The sequence below is a fragment of the Emydura macquarii genome, unplaced genomic scaffold, assembly GCF_026122565.2.
Source record: "Emydura macquarii macquarii isolate MOO-44397 ecotype Brisbane River unplaced genomic scaffold, CSIRO-AGI_Emac_v2 contig_555, whole genome shotgun sequence".
NCBI classification, from domain to species: Eukaryota; Metazoa; Chordata; order Testudines; family Chelidae; genus Emydura; species Emydura macquarii.
In genome coordinates, this window is record NW_027130692.1 from 8,384 (window position 1) to 17,115 (window position 8,732).

Here is an 8,732-nt window from a genome sequence, read left to right on the forward strand (position 1 = left end):
GCGTCCCGGAGAAGGTGTCAGTGAAAGTGAAGAGCTGAGACCTGTCAGTGACATTGTAAAATGAGACCTCGCCTGCCTCATAGTCCAGGAAAATCCCCACCTGGCTGGGCCTGACGCTCACGGAGAAAGGAGTCTTGGGGGAGGTGAGGGCCTTGTATTCCCCATCCCTCAGCCCCACAGCCCAGTATCCATCCTCCGGTGAGAGTGTGACCCACCCCTTCCTGCTCACAGATTCCCTACAAACCCCCAGAACCCATCTCGTCTTGTCTCCCACCTCCACCTCCCAGTAACGCCTCCCGCCCGGGAACCCCTCAGTGCCCAGCACACAGACACAAGGATCAAATCTCTCAGGATTGTCGGGCAGATCCTGGCGTGTGTCTCCGCGTCTCACACATTTCCGATCCTCAGACAGGATGAGTTCGGGATTTGCCGTGTCTGGATCCAGAGTCACGTCCACTGGGGAGAGAGTCACAGAGTCAGGGCCGGGGCAGGGGCTGGCCACGGGGATCAACGGGAAATTAACCTGCGTCCCCGTTAATCGCGGGGGGGGGGGGGAGTTGTTACCCATTAAGGGGAGTCAGGGCCCCTCTGCCCATGGGAGCAAACTTGAGGGGAAGCAGAGCAGGAGCGTGGGAGGGGTGGGGGTGGGAAGGTGTCAGCAGGGGCAGGGCAGGGGAGGGCAGCGCAGGGGCAGGGGAGGGGACAGGCTGATGCTGGGAGAGGCAGAGGAGGAGCAGAGGGGAGGGGGAGGCACCAGAGGAGTGGGGGAAGGGAAGGAGCAGGCACCAGGAGGACAGAGGGGGGTGCAGGGAGGGGCAGCTTCCAGGGAGCACAGGGAAACAAGGCAAGGGGGGCACGAGGGGGCAGAGGGATGTGAGGCAATGGGGGGGGGCTGTAGGGGGCAGGGGAATGAGGAGAGGGGTGGATTCTAAGAGGGCAGAGGGAAATGAAGAGGAGCGTCAGGTGCCAGGGATGGGGGGACGAGGAGTGGAGCAGGCACCAGGAGCAGTGAGGGAGGGAACAGGCAGGCAGCAGGGACACAGAGTGAGGCACGAGCCCAGGGGCAGTGGGGGTGTCTAGGGCAGGGGTGATCACCGCAGGGCAGAGCGAGGGCTGGGGCAGTTGCCAGGAGGCAGAGTGGGGTGATGGGAGGTGCGGGTGTCAGGGGGGCTAAGGGGGAAGAGGAGCCCCAGGGAGGCAGAGGGGGAGTGAAAGGGGGGCTGGCCCCAGAGGACTAGAAGGAGTGGGGTAAGGGGCAGCCCCCATTGGCAGAGGCGGCACGAGGACAGTGGGGGGCACCAGGTGGGCCAAGGATGGGGCGGGAGAAGGTCCAGGTGACAAAGGGGATGAGGGGTAGGGCAGGCACCACAGGGGCATGAGGGGAATGAGGGGTTTGGTGGACACTAAAAGGGAGATGGGGGAGGGAAGGGGCAGACCCCAGGGGGCAACAGGGGAGTGAGAGAAGGGGCCGACATCAAGAGGGAGAGGTGGAGGGTGGTAGGCACCAGGGGGCAGAGAGTTGTGAGGGAATAGGGGGATCCAACGGACATGGGGAAGGAGGATGGGGGTGGGCTCGAGGGGGCAGGGAGGGAGTGAAAGGTGGGGCTGGCTCCAGGACACTTGAGGGGGGCGAGGGAAGGGGCAGGCAGGAGGGGCAGAGGGGAGAGAGGGGAAATGCAGACGCCAGGGGGCACCAGGGGAGCAAGGAAAGGGGGAGTTGTTCATGGGGAGAAGGTGAGGATAGTAGGGGTGGATGCTAGGGCATGGGGGGGCAAGTGGAGGGGCAGGCACCAGGTGGGCAGATAGGGACAAGGGGAAGGGTGGGAGACATGGGAGTAGAGGGGAAGGGGGAGAAGGGCTGGTGCCAGGAGGGCAGGGGGCAAAGGGAGGGTGGGTTCTGGGGGAAGAGGTGGGGGAAGGGGAAGGACACATGCCAGAGAGGCAAAGGGTGGTCAGGATCAGGGCCAGGGGCCCAGGGAAGCAGAAAGGTGATGGGGGGTGGGGCAACAGGGGAGGATAGAGGCAGAGGATAGGTGAGCCCAGGAGTGAAGGACAGGTAAGGGATGGGCAGGAGCCAGGGGCCCGAGGGGGAGCAGGAGATGGGTATCACCAGGGGGCAGAGAGGGGTGAGGGAGGGGCTGGCCCCAGGGAATCTCTGTTGCTTTGGGGCCGTGTGTGTGGCTGGTTTGTTGCTAGGAGCAGGTCGGTGCCGTCCCCACACACACTGGCCAGGCAGCCCTGTCCCAGGGGGTGCAGCTGGGACTCTCCATGCCGGCCAGCCCCACGGGCCACACCTTCCTGCCAGGCAAACCCCACAGCCAGTCCCTCCCCTCACCCAGACCAGCCCCTCCTCCCGGCATAGGTAGGGTGTCTGGCAAGAACCCCACCGCCATGTAGATCTGGAGTCTTGTCCTGCTTGGCATGGTTGGTACCTGGGGCAGCCCCAGGGCAGGAGCCTGCGGGGGCTGGGTGCTCTCCCAGGGTGGGCTTGGCAGACAGTGCCAGGGAAAGAGGACAGGTGGTGTATGTGGAGCAGGCAGATGTCCAGGTTTTTTGCACCACGGAGGTGGTGACTCTAACAGGCCCCCCAGCGCTGTTTGTGTGACTCTCCTGCCTGTCCCTCTCCCCCCCAGCTCTGTGCGGTAAGATACCCCGGAGTGCAGGGACCCCTGGGCCAGTGGTGCTGCAATGTGTGTGCATGGCCCCTGGGATCTCTGACCCCTGCTGGAGCTGCCCAGTCTCTCCCAGCATGCACCAGTGCACACACAGCCAGGCAGCATGCTGGGAGCAAACACACACACACACACACACACACACACACACACAGCTCAGCCACAGCTGTGAGTCAGAAAAGGTGCCATGTGGGCACAATTTGCTGTAACTGGGTCTGGGGAGTGTCACAAGCTGGTTATAAAAACCCGTCTGCTCTTGCAATGGGGACAGGGCCTTCATTGCCTCAAACCCATGAATACACAGGACAGCTCCTGTCTGGGCATGTTATGTTAGCAGCAAATTACCAAAGCCCGGTCTGAGCATGCAAATCCTGGGAAGAGGGAGCTGGGCAGTTCAGTGCAAGTTATGGCCAGGTGAGAATGTCCGTCCTGCAGAACCCAGCTACCACCCTGGACAGCTGACAGCAGGGTCAGGATTTCCTCACCAATCAGCCCTTTCCCACAGGGGGCGTGTCCCTGCCCAGCAATAAACCCAGGTGTCGTCTGCCCCTTTCCATCTGCCCCAGTGACATTGCTGCTTCTAGCCCATTGAATGTCATAGGAAAATGCTTTGGGCAGGGATGGGAGCAGAGAGCCCCCAGGGGGAGGAGGGGTCTCATCCTGGATAAATTATCAGCGGGATGTACAGTACCTGCGTAGGTCTGGGCGATTCTCCACCCTGCAACCAAGCACAGACAGAGGGGTGAGAACGCCCCTGAACACAGACAGGCTGAGCAGGAGACAATGTCAGACAAGGTGATACTGGGGGGAATGGAACTTACTGAGCTCAGCCTGGAGTTTCTCTAAAAAGAAAACAAAGAGAAACGCGTCAATATCACATTATCTCACCAGGGGAAGCGAGTCAAAAAGGCCTTAAAGCAGGGAAGTTAAAATCCTTAGACTAGCCTGGAGGCTACGTCAGCAACCAGAGCCTGGCACCCCCTGGGCAACAAAGGCATCAGCAAGGGGAGAAATACAGTAACCCCGTCCGGCCACCTGGCCAGGTGCAAGAGGTTGTTAAAGCCAAACAGGGATCCCTCAGCACATGGCAAATATTAACCCTGTGAGCCAGGAGAAAGGAGCGTGCAGTGCAGCAGGTGAAGTGTGTGATGGGAATTAGGAGGCTACAATAGAATTAGCAGAGTGAATGGCTTGAGATATAATACAAATACCAGGGAATCATTTCAGTCCATCAGAATCTAGACAATCGATGGGTCCCTGGTTCAGCAAGGGAAAAAGGGAGCAATTGGGGAGGATAAGGTCAATGCTGAGAAACTAACTGATTTCATTGCGTCAGTTTTTCCACAGAGGGTGCAGGGGAGAGACCTGCCCTGGAACGGCTCTTTTCAGGAAATAAAGATCAGGGGTTGAGATGTGAAGAGGATATTGTAACAAACTGATAAATGAAGAGCCAGCAGCCATCAAGAGCAGAGGAGATCTCTCCCTAACATCTGCTGGGAGAGCAGTGCAGCAGAGCACAGACAATCCAGGGAGGTTTTGGAGAGTGTTGTGGACAATTTCCTGGTGGAAGTGCTGGAGGAACCTACTAGAACTGTGCTCCTCTTGACCTGCTGCTCACAAACAGGGAAGAATTGGTAGGGGAAGCAGAAGTGGGTGGTAACCTGGGCAGCAGTGACCATGAGATAGTCGAGTTCAGGATCCTGACAAAAGGAAGAAAGGAGAACAGCAGGATACGGACCCTGGACCTCAGAAAAGCAGAATTTGACTCCCTCAGATGGGCAGGATCCCCTGGGAGGCTAATTTGAGGGGGAAAGGAGTCCAAGAGAGCTGGCTGTATTTTTAAGAAACCTTATTGAGGGCACAGGAACAAACCATCCCATTGTGCAGAAAGAATAGCAAATATGGCAGATCAACAGCTTGGCTTAACAAAGAAGTCTTCGGTGAGCTTAACACAAAAAGGAAGCTTACAAGAAGTGGAAGCTTGGTCAGATGACTAGAGAGGAGTATCAAAATACTGCTTGAGCATGCAGGAGTGAAATCAAGAAGGCCAAAGCATAATTGGAATTGCAGCTAGAAAGGGACATGCAGGGTATCAAGAAGCGTTTCTACAGGTATGTTAATAAAAAGAAGGTCAGGAAAAGTGCGGCCCCTTACAGAATGGGGGAGGCAACCTAGTGACAGATGATGTGGAAAAAGCTGATGTACTCAATGCTTTATTTGCCTCTGTCTTCACAGACAAGGTCAGCTCCCAGACTACTGCACGGGGCAGCACAGAATGGGGAGGAGGTGAGCAGCCCTCAGTGCTGAAAGAACAGGTTCAGAACTATTTAGAAAGGCTGGACACACACAAGTCCATGGGGCTGGATGCAATGCATCTGAGGTTGCTGAGGGAGTTGGCTGATGTGGTTGCAGATTGGGAGGGTCCCGGATGATTGGAAAAAGGCAACTATAGTGCTCATCTTCAAAAAAAGGAAGGAGGAGGATCCGGGGAACTACAGACTGGTCAGCTTAACCCCAGTCCCTGGAAAGATCATGGAGCAGGTCCTCAAGGAATCCATTTTGAGGCATTTGGAAGAGAGGAAAGTGATCAGGAACAGTGAACATGGATTCACCAAGGGCAAGTCATGTCTCACAAACCTGATTGCCTTCTACAATCAGATGACTGTCTCTCTGCATGTGGGGAAAGCAGTGGATGTCATATACCTTGACTTTAGCAAAGTTTTGATGCAGTCTCCCATAGTATTCTTATTGGCAAGTTAAAGAAATATGGGTTGGATAAACGGACAATAAGATGGATAGAGAGCGGGCTAGATCATTGGGCTCAACAGGTAGTGATCAATGGCTCGATGTTTAGTTCACAGCCGGTATCAAGTAGAGTGCCCCAGGGGTCAATGCTGATTTCAAAATCTTCATTAATGATCTGGAGGATGGGGTGGATTGCACCCTCAGAAAGTTTGCAGATGACACTAAACTGGGGGAAGTGATAGATACGCTGGAGGGCAAGGACAGGATACAGAGTGACCTAGACAAGTTAGAGGACTGGGCTAAAATAAATCTGATGAAGTTCAACAAGGACAAGTGCAGAGTCCTGCACTTAGGATGGAAGAATCCCATGCACTGCTACAGACTGGGGACCGACTGGCTAGGCAGCAGTTCTACAGAAAAGGACCTGGGGGTAACAGTGGATAAAAAGCTGGATATGAGTCAGCAGTGTGCCCTGGTTGCCAAGAAGACTAAGGGCATATAGGCCTGCATTAGTAGGAGCATTGCCAGCAGTTCAAGGGAAGTGATCATTCCCCTCTATTTGGCATTGGTGAGGCCTCATTTGGAGTATTGTGTCCAGTTTTGGGCCCCCCACTACAGGAAGGATGTGGACAAATTGGAAAAAGTCCAGCGGGGGGCAACAAAACTCATTAGGGGGCTGAAGCACATGAGTTATGAGGAGCGGCTGAGGGAACTAGGCTTGTTTAGTCTTTAGAAGAGAAGGGCGGGGGGGAGTTGATAGCAGCCTTTAACTACATGACGGGGGGTTTCAGGGAGGATGGGACTAGGCTGTTCTCAGTGGTGGCAGATAACAGAACAAGGAGCAATGGTCTCAAGTTGCAGGGGGAGAGGTCTTGGTTGGATATTAGAAAAAAGCCCTGGCTGGGATGATTGAGTCGGGGTTCGTCCTGCTTTGAGCAGGGGGTTGGAGTAGATGAACCTCCTGAGGTTCCTTCCAACCCTCATCTTCTATGACTTTATGAGATCCCTGCCAGATTACAAAGCTCAGGAGCTGTCAAATGAGGTCAGAGCGATATGACAGAGCTGCTAACAATAATATGCATCTCATTAAAATCAGCTGCTATTCTTGAGACTCGGAGGTTTGGGAATGTTGTAGCCAGCTTTACAATTTGGTAGGCGTGATCCTGAGAATTACAGCCCAGGGAGCCTTACGTCAGTACGTGCTGAACTGGCTGAAACAATAACTAAAACAGAAATCTAAACCAGCTCTAAGACAATGACAGGATAAGGTCTGACTAGAAGAGCTGGAAAGGAAACCTGTGTCCCACTAATTTATTAAATTGCTTTGAGTAGGTCAGTTAAATAATGCACAGAGGAGAACCCAATGGTATAATTTACATGGACTTTCAAAAAGCCTTTAACAAAGTTCTTCACAAAAGGTTATTAAGGAAACTAAGTCATCATGGGGGAGGGGCAAAGCAGAGCCTTGGGTCAGAAACCTATTAAAAGACAGAAAACAGAGAGTAGGAATAAATGGTAAATTTTCATATGGAAAAAGGTGAGCAGTGGGGTCCTGCAGTGTTGGCTATTAGGACTGCTGCTGGTTAGAATATTTATCAGTGACTTGGAAAAAGGGATAAGATAAAAAGGTGGCAAAATTTGCAGACAACATATAATTATTTAGCTCAGAAAAGACCAGAGAAGACAGAATTATTTCAGAGGGACCAAGCCTGGCTAACATGACGACTGATTAAATTCAGTGTTGATCAGTGTACGGGAAGGCACATTGCAGGAACAATTAGAGCTATTCAGGCAGGTTATAGAGCTCGAAATTAACTGTAACTACTCAGGAAAAAGACCCAGGCATCACTGTACACAGCTCCATGAAGATCTCGGCTCAGTGTGCAGCAATGGTTTAAAGAACGAAGAGTTAGGATGCAGCAGAAGGAACAGGATAGAAAAAGTTTCTTACACACTCCCTCACCTGGGCACCGTGTGCAGGGCTTGTCACACCATCTCTGAACAGATAACACAGAGATGGGGAATAACAATGATGAGAGCCTGAAGGCAAGTTTCTAGAACGAGTGATTTTAAAGGTGGGACATTTGTATTCAGATGGGAGATTTGACAGAGAAATACAAAATAGCGAGTGAGAGAGAGAAATTGGGTGCTCAGACCTTTCTTCTTTCCTAAGACAAGGACAAGAGGACACTCAAACTGAAAAGCAGCAAATTTCAAAGTATAAGAGGAAATGTTGTTTTTATAGGATGCACAATTAACCTGTGGAACAACTTGCCACAAAGTAGCCTTGAGGCCAAGTGATCAGCAGGAGTAAAATGAAAGAACGTTTACATGGGTAATGAGAACATACAGATTTATACTGGGTGGGATTAAATAAAACAGACAAGCAAAGAAAAAAACCCAAATGGAGAAAGGATTCAGAAAGGTGCAGACATTGATATGGAAATGTGACTATCCAGAGTTATCACAGTTCTCAAAAACACAGGCATTCTGGATGGGAGAGATACCCCCTCCTGCGTCAGGGCACAAGGCAAATGCTAACTGAGGGGGGTCAGGAGGGAACTTTCCCGGGGGGCAGGTCAGTCCATCAGTGGCCACTAGGGTTTCTCATGCCATCTCCTGAAGCAGCCAGTGCTGAGATGGCCACTGTCAGAGGCAGGATCCCAGACCAGATGGCAGCTCCTGTGTTCTTAAAAGCTTCCGTTTTAGTCTGAGACAGCAAAACACTTAAGCACACACTGAACAGGGCTGGACTGACTCATGGTTCTAAAGTCCAGCATGTGCTTAACTACCCTGCTGAATCGGGGCCTTAGAGAATCCATATTAAAAACCTGTTTAAATAATTATCCCCAAATAAAACCAGCTTCTTTAAAGATAAAGCTCTTATGAAAATCATCTATTATTATTGGGTGAGGGAAGGGAGGCCCCACACTCAACCCGATGCATTTCTGTCTGTCTGTCTGTGTGTAATGTGATAACTTTTGAAAACCACGTCCCATCTGCTTCAAAATTTCAGTACACATTTTAGGCACCAGTGGGCAGAGCCTTCCTGATTTGGGTGAAAAATGGAAAACTTTAGCCTGATTTCCACTAAAATCTCAGTCCATAGGGTGAGGCAGTGACCTCAGGGTTAGGATTAAGGTTGAAGATGAGGGGCAGGAGTCCTTCATCCCACTCCAGCCATCCCCCAGGCAGGTTTCTCATCCCTAGTCCAGCCAGACCCCTCCCCTCCCTGACACCAGCCCTAGTCAACACCTGACTGATTTTGGTAAAATCAAAAAACGGAAAAGCCAGATTTTACTGGAAATAGATTTT

The 8,732-nt window shown here is 52.4% G+C and overlaps 1 long non-coding RNA gene across 1 annotated transcript; it reads right to left on the reverse strand.

The window, feature by feature from the left end:
- Positions 1–340: 340 nt before the first annotated feature.
- Positions 341–3,586, reverse strand: LOC137147617 (uncharacterized). Its single transcript, XR_010918257.1, has 3 exons — positions 3,494–3,586; positions 3,364–3,390; positions 341–456 (listed from the first exon to the last, which is right to left on the reverse strand). It is a non-coding gene; the product is annotated as an uncharacterized lncRNA (long non-coding RNA).
- Between the last annotated feature and the right edge of the window lie 5,146 nt (positions 3,587–8,732).